The sequence below is a fragment of the Nylanderia fulva genome, unplaced genomic scaffold (genome assembly GCF_048542155.1).
Source record: "Nylanderia fulva isolate GAGA-0341 unplaced genomic scaffold, ASM4854215v1 Scaffold1, whole genome shotgun sequence".
Classification (NCBI taxonomy): Eukaryota; Metazoa; Arthropoda; class Insecta; order Hymenoptera; family Formicidae; genus Nylanderia; species Nylanderia fulva.
This window is the reverse complement of record NW_028189192.1, coordinates 8,587,382-8,603,543: the sequence shown is the minus strand read 5'-3', so window position 1 is coordinate 8,603,543 and position 16,162 is coordinate 8,587,382. Positions and strand designations below refer to the sequence as shown.

The following is a 16,162-nucleotide window of genomic DNA, read 5'->3' as shown; positions in this document are numbered from 1 at the left end:
AATTTTAAAAAGTTAGGAGCTGGTGCAAATGTATACCTTAAAACTTGTTTAATAACTATCTTTTTAGAAGTGTGCAAAATAAAAACAATCCAAAAACAAAAAGCATGTGCAAACAATGTGCAATCAAATGACGTATAGAAATTTAATTTTTTCGAGTGTTGGAGAACTAACTTCACGTAAATTAAAAATTTAGCTTTAAAAGTTCAATAAGCACTTTGTTCCTCAATACTCAATTCAAATCTCGATTATCGCATCGTAATTCTGTTAGAGGTTAAATGGTAATATCTCTAAAATTTCGTGCAATTTAATTAACGGAAAACTGTTAAAAATCGAAAATAAACACGACGAACGTGACGCCAAAAGATAATCGACGAATGTTCGTGCAGAAAATCAGCGACAAACGACTGAAAAGAATTGCGAAATGGCGAGAGAGATAACTTGTTTTATGTCGACTTTATATGTCGATTGATGAAACACAAGAGAAAAAAAGTACATATCGAGGAAAATAACAAGTTTTTATAAGTTTGAGTGTGCTCGAGTTTTCATCGATATATTTATACGAGCGAGAGAAACGCGACGAATTAGAAAATCGAACAAAGCGAACAGAAAACTTGCAAGCTCTAAAAAAAATAAACAGTTAAAAAAATAAGAAAGAAGAGTCACATTCTGTCATTATATTATTTCTATCGCAAATTAACATATCAATTATTAATGTAATAAAAAATGACAGCAATTAAATTTCGCGGATAAAAGAATGTTAGGATATTTACGTATAGTATCGAGGTTATATGCGAATAATATCATCCTATCGATCGGCAGCAGCCAAATGAAAAAAAAGTTATCAGAGTTGAGCTCCGACCTCGTTTCTTCTCCGTTGACGTTGTCATGTTCGTGTCTTATGTAAACGCGGCTTGCTTTATTCCGGAGAATATCCCTCCGTAGTCGATTGAATCTTCGATACGTGATCCGCAGGTAAAACGAAGCGTACGAAAGGCATTCGCTCGCACAATTCGGCCGAATTTTTTCTTCTTTTTACGTTTTGTATCGACAACGAATATTGACGACAAGAGCGCGAGTGTAATCTCGATACTATTCACAGGAACCAGACGTATATCCAATTTTTACGCGGTTAAGGCATCGGTTTTTCCGTCAGGCAATTTATCGCGGGATCAATCCGGGGAAAGCAAATTGAAGGTAAATAAATAGATATCCGGCATTTGTTGGCTGGTCGGTGAGCAAGTATTTATCGCGCCGAACGAGAGCGGGTGCCGAGCGTTAAACGGGAATTAATTAGCGCTCGCTCGACCCGATACTTCACTCGTAACGCTAAAACTCGCAAAGCCTGGCGAGCTAAACAACTCTGCCTCGCAACTTTTCGAAACTATCTTGCCGCTACAAAGATCAAAGGACCAAGCGTGCGTCCGAGGAATTCGAGGATCAGTAGTAAACGCGCGCGTATATCGGTGGAGACCGTTTCGATGCGCCCATAACAACCGAGGTACATTGCAACTGCGCTTGTAAAATGTGTTAAAATAAAAAATGCGAAAGAACTCGAAAATTCAATTATCATTCATTAATACGGTATTTTTATCACGGCGCATCCGCAACAATCGAATTCGATGTCGACAAATGATCGAGACTTTTATTAATAGATATAATGAAAATTCAATTTTCACTAAAATGAAAAAGATTAAAATTTGCTCGCTTAATTAGAAATTGTCATTGAACAAAATCGCGAATATTTTATTTCACGTTTTTCATTTCTAAGAATGGTACATTATAATATTCATATATATTAATTTAATCGATAATTTATCTCTCTTATTAATCTCTTTTTTAGCCTACCTTTTAATTTATTTTCTATTACTCAAATAAAAATGTACGAATGTTCAGTATTTAATCTCTTAGTTCTTTGATATGTGAAATCAAAGGACTAACGCGCATTTCAGAGCGAATAGCCGCTTCGAAAGATGCAAATACGATTTGAGTAGTCATACGTCGAGAGGGTAACTCGTCTGCTCTTATAGAAAATAAGCCGAAACAGAGAGAGGACATAGAGAGATTGCTGAAATTCTCCGTATTTTTCGCTGCTTTAGATGGTCCGGCTTTGCACGGTAAATAGTACAGGAAGAGCGGATCAAAGAGTGCCTATACACGTTGATCTTCTCTGTTTCTCCGCTTTTTCACCAATCTTTCGTCCTTCTCATTCAATCTTCGACATCCTCTTATCATTCTTATCCCCTGCGTCCCAATCTCACCATATCCCGTCCGAATATGGCAATATTCAAATATACTATCTGGACACGGGAGGCACAATCGAGCGTGGGGAATCGTTTCCTATAAGGAGCGCAAAATCTCAAAGGATGCCTTTGAGCAATATCTTTTTCGCTCATCCAATCACCTTTCGCTACTACAAAAATTTACCATGCATCGAAGAGAGATATAGAGAGATAAAGGGAAAGAAAGAAAAAAATAAAAGAGCGAAGATCATCTAGAGATCGCAGATGAGCGAATTGTGTTGGAAAAATTCCGCGAGTCGTGTTCGATTATGCGCTCGTCTGTACACGCGAAAGAATTTCCCACGAGAATATTTTCAATCTTACACAAACTACATATTCCCAATGCAACTTTTTTTACAGAAATAAAGAGAGAAGAGTTAAACAAAGGTAATATCGTAATTGAAATCTTGTCTCGAATTTTCTCGCATTATAATATCTAATAGGTATATTATCAAACATGAAAACTCCAAATAACAAAATAATTGAATTCTGAAAGAATAATCTGCTATATCGATATTTTGATAACCGTTTTCAAAAAACAGATAATTGAAGTACGATATATAATTGTCAGACATCAGAAATGTGTCTAGAGAGGATTATCGCATCACTTTGTTATTACGCGATTCTTATAGCGCCGTCACTGTTCCAGGCAGGATTATTTCTTAAGGAACGTTTCCGATATTACATTCCGGCACATCACGGGACGGCGATCCGCCGCGGAAGGCAGAATCCGATTGTGCGGTCGCCGTGGCGCTCGGGATCATCAGACTTGGATAACCGGTGCGACTGGGGCGCGGTTAGACCGGCACAAATCCAACCGATGATGTACGACTCTATGGTAAACCACGCGCGCATTAAATGTACCTGCGTTCCAACCCCTGTTCGCCTTTCAAAACCTCGCGCCTTCCAAAACCTCGCGTCGTCAGCCACCGCAACGCCGACATGCGCGACCTAATTATTCGCACACATTTGCATGCATGTCACGAGTATTATTCGGTCATTTTCGTTCTTGTCAAGTTTTTCCCCGTCTCATCATTTAGTAATTTCAAATTCGATTCTATCCTTTTTCAGCTTATAATTAAAGAAATACAAAAATATTAAAGCTCTTTAAGAATATTTTTTTCAAGATAGACTCCACATAACTTTTATTCAATTAATAATAATATCTAAAATTTGTTTTTCAGCTTAAAAAGCAAATGTCAATAAAATTGCATTTTGTTAAAAATTTTTAATTTAATTATATAAACATAATAATATGAACAGATGTCTTTTAATTAAAATTTTAATTAAATTTTATCGACTTTATAATTTACGGTTGTAAGCAGTATTTATTTGCTACATATAGAAGTTAGAAATATGAATAACTTGATATAACCGGAAGATAAAAAGAGTAAATTTGAAGACAACTGCATTATAATATCTCTTTTATCAACATAAGTAAAATATATCAACCAACATTTTATGATCCTTAGAAAATTAGATTGTTAACTAACGCTGATGTGACTAATTGCACGCTAATTAAATATAATATTGCAATGATTTCATTAACAGTTTATGAAAACTAGAAAAAATATACACGAAGTTAATAACCGACAATTTTCCGTCTTTAAGAATCGTCTCTCGCATCTTCTCTCTCATCACTCTTCAGGATGAGAATCTTAATAATCCGCGGCGAGAGGTTCAACCCCGTAAAATTTAATAACATTTGATGTGCAGCGCTCGTAAATTTTACAACGTCATATAAAGTACACTTCATTAAGTCGAGCAAAAATATGTCACCGAGTTTAAAATTGCTGTCTCGTTACAGAAAAAAAGAATATTTCTAATATTTAAACATTTCAAAAAAAAAGTCAATTATCTGTTTTTTGAAAACGGTTATCAAAATATCGATATAGCAGATTATTCTTTCAGAATTCAATTATTTTGTTATTTGAAGTTTTCATGTTTAATAATATACCTATTAGATATTATAATGCGAGAAAATTCGAGACAAGATTTCAATTACGATATTACCTTTGTTTAACTCTTCTCTCTTTATTTCCGTAAAAAAGTTGCATTGGAAATATGTAGTTTGTGTAAGATTGAAAATATTCTCGTGGAAAAATCTTAAAATAATATTTGTTCGAAAACAAATATAAGTTGAAATAAAAATTGCACATCTCCATTTCTCTTTTAAAGAAAAAATAATATTATAATATTTCTGATAATTGTGAGAAGTAATACGTCGTTATTTTAGATAATTGAAACGCATGACGCGCGGCACAACGATTAATCTAGTGTGTCGAAATTTCCAAAATTACCGACATAACACGTCGCGAGATACATGGCGGGAGTGGGCACGGTTGGGACCGAGAGAACACTTCGTCGTCGAGGAACAATAGCTCGTTTGGGGTCGCGTAGCTATGCAATGTATGACATATCGTCCAATACCCTTGGTACACGGTAGCGCAGAGCTGCCGTATGGTTCCTATATCCGGCCAGCTTGCCTACGGTAGGTTCCGCAACTCTCGGTCCGGCGGCCATCGTATCTCTCCCGCGGAATCCTGATGTGAAAGAGGAGGAAGGGAAGGGAGAACTGTGCGTGTAAGTGGCTGTCGGAGTGCGAGCGCGGAATTGCGTACGAGGTGGCTAATTAATCCGGCAAATCTGGACGCGTCCGTGCGCCGGCTCTAATTGCGTCATGCGCGTTTAACGTGTGTCTGTTTAATCCTTTCGCCCGCGGCAATCTCGATACTGTATATGCTTCTTCATTTACGATGCGCCGGAATATAATATTGAAGTAGCCAATGCATCGATATATGTGATCGATATATTCTGTGATGTTTTATGTTATATAATAATGCGAATAATCATTTTTTAATACAAAGGACAAGCATTAATTCTAGCATATATTTAAATAAACAAATACTCAAAGTGTAATTTGCAAGCATTATAAATATCGTAGTTCATTTCGTAGCCATACATATGGCAATTACAAATAAGCACTGTCAGTTATTTCAGTAGTAACAGTCAGTCTTGTGTCAGTCAAGCTTCATCGTATGATGTAATCGACAAATGTCCGTTTAGATTTTAATTTAGAGAATTAAATTATAATTATTTTATATAAATACTTATATTTATACACACACAGAAATAGTATTTATATACATTGATACATATTTTTTCAATTCATGGGAAAAAAAATAAAAAGGATTTTAATGTAAAAAAATATTTGAAATTTTCTTTTAAACAGAAGCTTTTTCTCTTTATGATAAGTCTTTTCTTCATTTAAAAAAGTTTTAAAAATATGCAATTTGAATTCTCGCTCTTTCTCTTAAAAACAAGCTATTTTAACGACTTGATGTAGATGCATATCATAATACTGAACGTGAAATAAATAGAATGATGACGTAAAATATACATTTTTTACAAGAATTAATATTTGGCGAGAAAACGAAATATTTGTGGTATTCGCTCAAACTCCGGGCTCACTACTCACGGCACGTAGAAATTTGCATGAATTGCAATAACGAGAAAAGCCGAAAAGGACTCGTTTGAGAGAACGTTAGGAGAGAATTTTAGAGTCGTAATCATCACTGGCTTTGCCGATGTTGCCCAGAATCAAATCATGAATTACTCACTCGCGCGTCAAGTTATAATCCAGTTTCATTATTATCCTACGAAATATTCTATTCGGCTAAATAGTTCACTCGTAGATATATGCATGTCCAACGTACAGATATTAGATGTGAGATTCATCATCGCGCGTTACAGCCGCCCTTTGATTAATATTACGTTATGTATAAACTTCAAAGCTAAAACTAATTGCGGTGAACTGTACAACAATTTTATATATACATATATACATGAATAATATGGGCGGGTACAATATGCTATTGTTTTTGTTAAATTATATTTTATCATTTATTTTAATACTAAAACAAAGTGATTTTTTAAAAATAACTTTCCAAAGACAAAGTGACGCGATGTAGAGTTATATTTAATTTATTAATTTTCACTTTTTTAATATTTTTATACATATTTACCGGATCTACACTTAATAATGTATTATTTATGATTGTCATTATATGTAAAACCAAATAATGTAATACATTCGAACAACAGAATAGCAATAGTAGGACGATCTAATGTTGGATTAGTCAATAGTGGTTTAATGCAAATTGTGTTCTCTTAGTAAAGACTATAGGCTGAATTTATTTGCAAGATTAATGGAAGTGAATGCTGTCCTTGTCTATGGTATTGTATTATTTCACTGACGTACTAGAGAAACGATGTGAATAACTCAGTCACTGACACTCGACAACTCAACTCCTGACTGACAGAGCGCGTCAGTAGTACAAGCGTATACATAGTCAGCCAATCGGCGAGAAAGCATTTCAGTAAAAGAAGGGCAAACTAATAATAGATTAATTGATACTGTTGCAAGAAATATTGACACTAGTGTGAGAAAATTTCTTTTTCAAAGAAAATTTTATTTTATAAAAATTATTTTGTTTACAAATTAAATCAAAATTATTTTCTCGTCTCAATAAAAATATTTCTCATACAACAGAAACAGAATTAATTATAAAATAAAAAATAATATCACGCACACATCAAATTTATATATAATATAATAATTCGAGATTTTTAATGTAATAAATATTATTATATAAAAATTAAACACACTGAGATACTTTGTCACGTCTGATAAATTTTGTAAGCAAAAGTGTTTTCTCTTGTCTGATTACAATCAAAAAGATCGGTTTTAGCCGAACCTTTATCACTCCACAAATTGCACAGGGAGCAGGCTACGGGAAAGCAATACGGTGACAAACTCGAGAAGAGCGATACACGGAGCGTGGATAGTGAGAGTGTCAGATTTCGTCGTGCATCAGCGAAACCGGAACGTCGCCCGGTTCCGAAAGCGGAACAAAGGAGAGAGTCAAAGAGATACGGAGAGAAAGAGATAGACTGCCAATCGAGAGTCGTCCGAGCACTCGATGTTCGTCCGAACCTTCGATAGTGACCTGACAGCATACGGCAGTGAATGTTTCTCAATGGAGAACGGACGTTCGAGAAGGGTCGCTGGGGCGGGAAATGAGGCTGAGGGATGGAAACGTGCAAGGGGAGAGAAAGGGCAGAGGTTTGGGACTTCGAGAGCGGACCTACAGAGCCCGCTATGAGACTGGTTATACACTACGAGCATCCCGGTGCTCGTTAGCACCGGTAATTGTCACTTGTTAGGTGCCACGTCCCTCTTCTGCTGTCGCCTCTCATTCTCACTCTCTCACTCACTCACTCACTCACTCACTCACTCCTCTCTCTCTCTCTCTCTCTCTCTCTCGCAGCCAGCTTATGCAATCCGTCCTTTCCCCTCTTCCAAACGGACTCTCTACTCTCTTCTGAAACGACTCTCGAAAAGCCCCGACACAGGAGAGAGCTTTTTCGAAAGCACTTCACTGTCGAAAGCTCGAGACTAGTTCGAGACCAACGAATTCTTCTATTTACGCCCGCGTCGTCTCGTCGCTGCAACCTTTTTCTTTCTTTCCTCCTCATCCCAACCCTCTATATACATCCCGCTTGTTGCAACGATTGCGCGAAAAATTGCGGGATATCAAGAAAAATGAGCACCGCTTGAAGCGATCTTCGTTCGGGGGTGTCGATCGATTAACGCTGGCATTTTCGGCGAAGTGTTTGATTTGTCGGAGGAATGTTAACTCGTTTGTGTGAGAGATGCATGAAAGATAAGGTATGGGAATGCAGGATACTGGTACAATATTACCGTGATCGCGAACTTACTCGACAAGATCGACAATAATGCTTGGAACTTGCGCCACACCTGCGATGGGATATACAGTGGCTAAATCTCGGCAGATTATTGAGGGATGCGCTACCGTAACATATAGAGATCATAACGTAATATGTAGGATAACAAATCTCTAATACTCGATTAAATTTAGACGGTTATAACTGTTTGAATTTAAAAGTCGACAGATAATTTTGAAATCATAATTTTTGGATCATACTGCTAGTATAAAGAAATATTTCAGATGAATCGTTTATTTAAATTTACAGAAAAGAAAATTTTATTCCCGGAAAAATCGCACGATTCCGTAATTTTTCATCGCAGAGAGTCTTTCAGAATGAATTTCTGACAGAATGTGAAACGCGATTTCGTAAAGCTCCCGTCACTCTACAATGTAACAATCTATGTGACAAGCAAAAACGGCATTTATCAAAAGAGTTCTCGTCCACTCAACAAAATGGCATTGCGTAATCTCTCGCAAAGTAGAATTAGGCGCGTTCCAAAATTATTTTTTACATCGCTATGTCAGTGACATAACTTTTCACATCAGGCAGAGAAGAATATGTATCTGCGTGCATTTTATGTTTTCTATATAATTTTCACACAAATATTATCATATATATTATTAACTACTGACAATGAGATAAAAGACGAAGTAATCAAAATCAAAAGAGTCTAAAATAAAAAGTAGAGTCTAATGAGTTAACAACAAGGGAAGGGGATTTAATTAGTTACATCGTTGTGTCTCTTTAGTCGAAATGTTTTTCTCTTCGATTCGAAGGAAATGCAGCATTCCAATATTTCCTTATTCAAGATACAAAAATATTTTCAAAACAAATGCGTACATTTCTATAAACATCTATTCTGATGTGAAAAATTAGTGATAAATATTCACGGACTCATACGTTACCACGTCCTTCGGTAAACATCAAACGCAATTTTAGTATCGATGTATTCGCCGTGCTTCCCTGTTTATATTGCCTTAATGGAAAAAGCATGGCGAATAAAAAATAATGCAACATACACGCATCGTTTCAACATATACGCAATCGCGCAAACGATAATTGTTATTACTCGGCTGTGATATTAAAATCTCTGAGGGACAAAATAAATAAAGAGATTGCTTGCAAAAATATTTTTTTGCATGGCAAATAAATACGCTAGATAATTTTAAATAAAAAGCTAATGAGAAATATGTAATGCAAACTATATATATCCAACGAAAAAGTAAAAAATTTTACACTCGAGCTTTTATCATAATTTTCGCAGGAACAAAGGATATTGCAAATATGAATTTTCAAAATCCTATGAGATATCTGAGAACATTGAATTTAATATAATAATTTGATACAAAATATCACGGAACGTCAAACAAACGTATCGGCGAATTAATTTAATAGATTCATTTCAGCATCATGTAATAATATGTCTCTAAAAAATTCGCGAAGCGAATTCTCTTTTCATAAAAAAAAAAAAAAAAGTGAAAAATTGCATCGCCGGATAAATCAGTAAACTATTAATATAAAGCAGATGTGATTATCATATTAATTGAACAAAGATAAAATGAAAAGAAAAAAATAGTTTTGTCAAAGACAAATCCAGATAAAACGATATCAAGCAAAATTATGGGAAAATGACAATACGATAAAATGGCAAAAAAACAAAATAAAATAAGTTTGAGAAAAACTAGAACGATAACATGAAAAATAAATAAACGACAATCTGCAGGAAAAACTACAAATTATATAAGACCCGATAGAACGGTACAAGCATTGTCAATTATAAATTAAAGTAACACGTTATTAGAGGCGCAAGATTATCCGTTTTATACGCCATCACAATAATTTGCGCGTACAAGGACGAAAGCTATCACGAACACACGAATCGTATTTTGTTAGCCGTTGTTTCCTCTCTGCTAACCCCGCGCTGACCCCCTTTGCAATTCCTGCTGCATACAGGGGCAACGTGTTTAAACGCGAAATCGCGCCATTGTCGCTCTGAGTACTTATGCGCGCGAACACGCGCCCGTAAAACGTTCCTTGTATTTGGCCGGTGTGATTCGCGCGCGATTTCGCCGACACGTTTGCCGCGCCGTGTATCGCCAGCACATGCCCCGTGGAAAATCATTCGCCACTGGGAAAATACGCGACCCAGCGACGCGGACGCAGGGAACAGGATCGAAGAGGCACTAACAATCGTCGTAATCACGATAATGTATGCACCAATATCCCAATCATTAATGACAGAATAATGTGGCGTACGCGAGAGTAGGTAGATCAAATGATTTTATTCGACATTACATCGAATCACCATTAAAACCCTATAAATATAAGCAGTAAAGCTTGTACTAGTGTAACATGACGAAATGTGTGTAAGTTAATTTTATTTTATTAGAAATAAAAAATTATATCAACCTAATAAATATAGTATTCAAAGATTATTTATCCTTATTAAGTATCTTTTTATTATCTCGAAATTAAAAATATTGATTTATCAGAATCGCGCCACAAATTGACGGATGATTAATCTCAAAAGATATCATTGGATACTGCTCACGTTAATTATTTTACCGTCGATACATATACTCTTCTCTCGTATATCATGCGGGTTGGGATGAATAATTAAATACTAAGAGGCTTAACAGAAATGAATTTCAGGGATGTGCTCGTAATGAGACGAATTATTGGTGTGATTAGCTTGAGCGATGATTGAAAGCGTGATCGTAAACAAAATGCAATGACGTTCACGAATATTCGAACGATTTATTTCATCGGCGTATATGCAATAACTAGGAAAATATTACGCTATATGTATACACTGATATGAATTTGCCAACTTTGTACCCATTATTCCCTTAATTACGCCTCTGCAATTGCGAAGCTTCTCGTCGGCTAAATTTTTCCAATTTTTGTCAGTAAACAAATTCAGATTTTTTTGAAATCAAATATCATGCGATATAACTCAATATTGATGCGTCATTTAAAAAATCTCTCTCAAATATATTTGCATCCTAGATAAGCATTGCGTGAAATTTCGGACTTTCGTGATAGCTAACATATGTTTCCAATTTTCTCTCTCAATCCGTAATTCAGGATTATTTGTGTGTCGACTGCGATGACCATACGCATAATAATTACCGCGATACAGTACGTTTTTGTAATTCGATATTTAGGATCACACACGCGCCCTGCTTTCGTTGGGCGGAGACGTACTTGGAGCGTAATTTCGCATTCAATATGTTTCACCATAAATTATCGCTAGATTCATACGCAGTTGAAAACCGATTCAAGCGAGAACCGCAATAATGACGTCGCACGACAATATCCGCTTGTTTTCCGTATTTGTGACTCGAAATGTGATCCCAAAAAAAACTGACATTTTATTTCCTCGGTTTAACGTTAAAAACTTGCAACAGTTTTCTGCGTCGAATTAAAAGCGGGAAAAAGAACGAACTTCCACATTAAAGTAAATAAGCAACCTATAAAGCTGTAAGAGATATATCTAAGGCTAGTAGTGTAAAAAACTACCAAATAAGAAATTCGAAGAAAATCGTCGAAATCGACCGCAGAAATGTTTGCAGAGCTCTAAATTTATCATCGATAGACTTCGTGAAATATGATGCACTTAATGTCTTCGGAAATATTTGTAACTTCCGCGTATTGGGACCATATAAAATCGATTCGGCACAGCTGTATATTCTCTCTTTCGTAAAGGAAACTGCGCTTCCTACAAATATAGTGCATATCTACACCTCGGTTGCAATCAAATGTAACAAGAATTATGTAGAAAACAATTAATTACACGAGGAATATCGTGTGGAACCACTCTGGCAATCATAATTGAATTTTTCTAAAATTTTAAAAAACATTCAAAATTTTGTTATATTCACATTATTGTTATATACATTAAGAAAGCCATAAATTTAAATTCAAATTATACATTTTTAAGAAATATTAACAAATTATAAATATTTAAAAATCTAGTAATTTTCTTTGTTCTCAATATTTTCTTAAATGTATGTATATTGAATCGATATACATATATATATATATATATTATTCAATATATACACACACATATAGCGTCCCGAGATATTTGGATTTCTGCAACTGTATATATACGTCATCCGTAAATTTTCTATAAAGGGGAAGAAAGAGTCTACCGTGAAGAAAAATCTTTGTGTAAATGCAAATTCGAAGCAAGCACATGCGCGCGTACGAACATACACTTTTACACCACTACAGACATATATTTTATGTGTTTTCGAGGGACAGCCTCAATCCCGGCGAGCAACAACTTGGAATAAAAGTTCCGTATTTTCCTCGTATGTTCCTGCCCTCTTCTCTCGAGCGTTACCTAACCGACCCATAACAGTGTCTCGCATCCAAGTAAAATACTCGACAGACACTAAGTAAATATGCGAATGGGCTACATTGAATTTGTGAATCCGCAAGCACCGTGCGGAAACTTTTGCGTACAATAGATATTATTGTCCGTTAAAAGATTCACGAGAAGGACAAACATCAAGAAACTCGATAGATGACACGTAATTTCATTCGCGCAAACCGCGAAAGGAATCATTGTATTATCATTACCATCGTTGCAACAACATGGCAAAAAGTTATGCTAATAAGCGACTTATTAAAATGTAATTTTCTCCTCACTATAAATTGTCATCTCATTCAGCGATTTATACATATTAATTGTAGATCCACAAGTGCGATCCTTATACAAGTTTACAAAAATATTTTGAAAACTTGTCATTCTAGATTCCTTGCGAAATTTCATGAAAATTAAAACGCGAAATTATATATAAGATCGCGGAAAAGCCTTGCGCGCGTTGCATTATTGACGTCGAACGGCGGCGCATTATTGACACGAGCGTGTAATTAATTGTTGACGATAAACTGTAACGTACGCGGTCAATTGCGAACTGACCGAAACATCGACAGTTTGTCAGCCGGAATGTGGGTTGCCGCAATAATTTCTGACGTGTTTCGCGCGTCGCGCGCTCCGGCGAATAACGTATCGTCCCGGCGTAAAATGGATTCGCGTAATACCGGCAAATCGAGGTGCGTAAAGCGTAATTGATCATTAGTGACAAATGACTGTCAGCGACTCTATCGTGGCGTTCGTCGCATGCCTACGAAACATTGCGTTAAATAGGGCGATTTGTCAATTTTGCTCTGGTTGCGCAGCTGCGTGAAAATACGTATCTTGCGTGATTGACTATTCTCCTGCGTGTTTTTTGTTTTTTAACTAATTTCAACGACGCGATTGTCGCTATCGATCATTTTTCAATCCTGGCTAACTAAATTATATCGTCGACTGATTCATAATATTCACGTTTTCCTTCCGTTTTTTTTTTTTTTAGAAATCGCAACAAATGCACATGAATCGTTTATTTTGAAAACGAAACAGCTTTAATGAAAAAATGTGTGGTTGAAATATGTTTATGTGGAAAACTTCTCCATATAAGATCAAATAAAAATTAATATTGGACGCTAGTGGTGAAAATAAACTTGGCAAAATTGATTTCGACGTAACTAGCAATTTTATTCAATACTTTCACGACGTTTCGACCATTTGGTTGTGGTCCTTATCAAGTGAGAATTCCATCAATTAAAATGAGATTAACGCAACATAAAACCGATCTTATTTAAAATTAATAGTTAAAAGAGGAACACGTCCCATCGCTATGATGTTTCGTCAACGACTGAAAGTCGTGAAAGTATTGAATAAAATTGCTAGTTACGTCGAAATCAATTTTGCCAAGTTTCTTCATATAACTTATTGAAATAAAAACTTGATTTAAAGATATATCAATATATATGCAACACTAATTTAAATTACGATTTCAAAGTATAACTTGTAAAAGTTATATTTAAAAAAATATAAATATAAATATGATAGATCATATAAATATAAATTAAGTTATAATAAATATACTTATATAAATTTAATGAGAGAAAAGAGAGAAAAAGAGGTAAAGAATATCAAGAATGTATATACTTGTTTATCTAATATTTGATCTCGTATAGTAGACGGTTCACATCATGTCACATCCACGTATTAAATCGACGTGTGTTAAATTTAGAATTGCGGACACGTACTATTCTGACACATGTATTGACTATTTCCATCATCATTTCACGCATTTCCACTTCTCCGAATTGGACGAGACAGACGTCGAAAAATAGTGATCTCGAGTCCTTGTACTTTACGAATCGCGAGAGCTCCCATCGCGCAAATAACAATAATGACACTACCGATTGAATCTCTCTCGCGACGATACAATCGCGAAACCAATTAACGACGGCAAATTAAGACTATACTACACATTTTATCGTGAGTTCAAACTTTGCGTTACATACGGGCGTGGGATGTGATACGTGTGATACGTATATAATTGCATATATGTCGTGCTCGTATAATATAATTATATACAGAAAAAAGATTCGCCATCGGCCAATTATTTTTTTATTATACGCTTTCGCGTTTTCAATATCTAAAAAATAAATAAGTATATAATCGATGGTAAGAGAACCTCGATGTTTTTTTTATATTTTCATGCAAAAATAACATAATTGAACGCACGTTAATTGCACTAGAGCTTTATGAAATATAATATGTATTTCATCAAAATAATTTGTTCAATCGGTTTTACCATTCCAAAAATGTATCACACTTATTGTTAGAATTGCAACATTAGAGAGATCGATTCGGTCGTGTATTTCAGATTGAACAAGATTAGGCGGTCGCGGTGCACTATGCGTCCCACAACGCGACTATTCGAGAATTATTTATCGAGGAATGAGTATTAGTTTACATGCCATTAAACAAACGTGATCAATTTAATCCCATCCATGGTAACTAAGTGAATATATTAATGGACCGCGAGTAAAACGTATATTGACTATACGTTTATATAGTTATAACGAATTACGAAATTATCATCGGTGACGTGAAATTAAATAATACATTGCAATGTTGATTATAAAGATTTAATATCAGCGCACACGTGACGCAGTTTCGAAATTTTTCGAATAAATTGCGTTTCGTAAAAAAATCGGGACACATGTTCGCTAGTTTCCACGAGTAGATAATATTTCAAATTTTTGTTTTCAGACACGATACGAGATTATCATCTCGCGCACACATGCGTTGAGATAAAATATTTCTGAAGACACTCCATGTACGATTCGTATAAAATTGCAAGAAAAACGCGCAACCATAGGAAAGAGTATCAAATGAGAGAGAGAGATACGCGCGGAATTACGAATTAACAAAGAGAATTACGAATCCACAGTGAATCGGCAGAGTAATAAGCTTACGTGCAATGTAAATTACATGGGACGTCTGGACAAAGAGTATATGCATTTCGATATAATGTTAATCGATACGCGCGAAATAAGTCACGAAAAAATTCAGTAACAGAAGCGAAAGAATGTAAATAATAGACAATACATTATTATAAAATCAGATAATAGCCATTTCAATTTTCTTGTAAAATGAAAAACATGTTGGAAGAGATAATTACCTGTTTTCATAGTTGATTGATATGTTTCCATATTTATTTCAAAAGACTAACAGAAGAGAACAATATTCGATAAAATATCGATCGGTTATTGTCGCGTCGAAAATCGATGCATAATTTGCATTGTTTTCTTCTCGCGTCCAAACGAACCAGAACAACGCTAACGTTCAAGATTCTTGTTGACATTTCAATCAAGCAATATCTGTTTGGTTATCGATCAACACGTGTTATGTTAGAGAGATATATGTATACGATATATAATCTTTTGAGTGCCAAACCCACGAGCATGACGATCTGCAAAGTGTTACAGGAGTATTAATGTAATCATATTTCAGAGGAAAGTTTATCACATTTAATTTCTGCCTTTTCACATTTGCCTTGAAAATTTTCTTTCTTTCATCGGAATTATTTGACGTTGAAATTTGACGAAATTTTCCCACCTTGTATATAAATCGGCGGTCAAGAATGATTCCTGTTAACAATTAGATTTGCACATAGGTTCTAATGACACTTGCGACACTTTTCACTGCCGCCACGGCCTTGACATTCAAAGGATTA

General features: G+C 35.3%; 1 protein-coding gene across 2 annotated transcripts in view; it reads right to left on the bottom strand.

Annotated features, from left to right (window-relative positions):
* stet (stem cell tumor) overlaps window positions 1-16,162 on the bottom strand; it is a 359,283-nt gene that overhangs the window by 107,749 nt on the left and 235,372 nt on the right. The window lies entirely within an intron of this gene.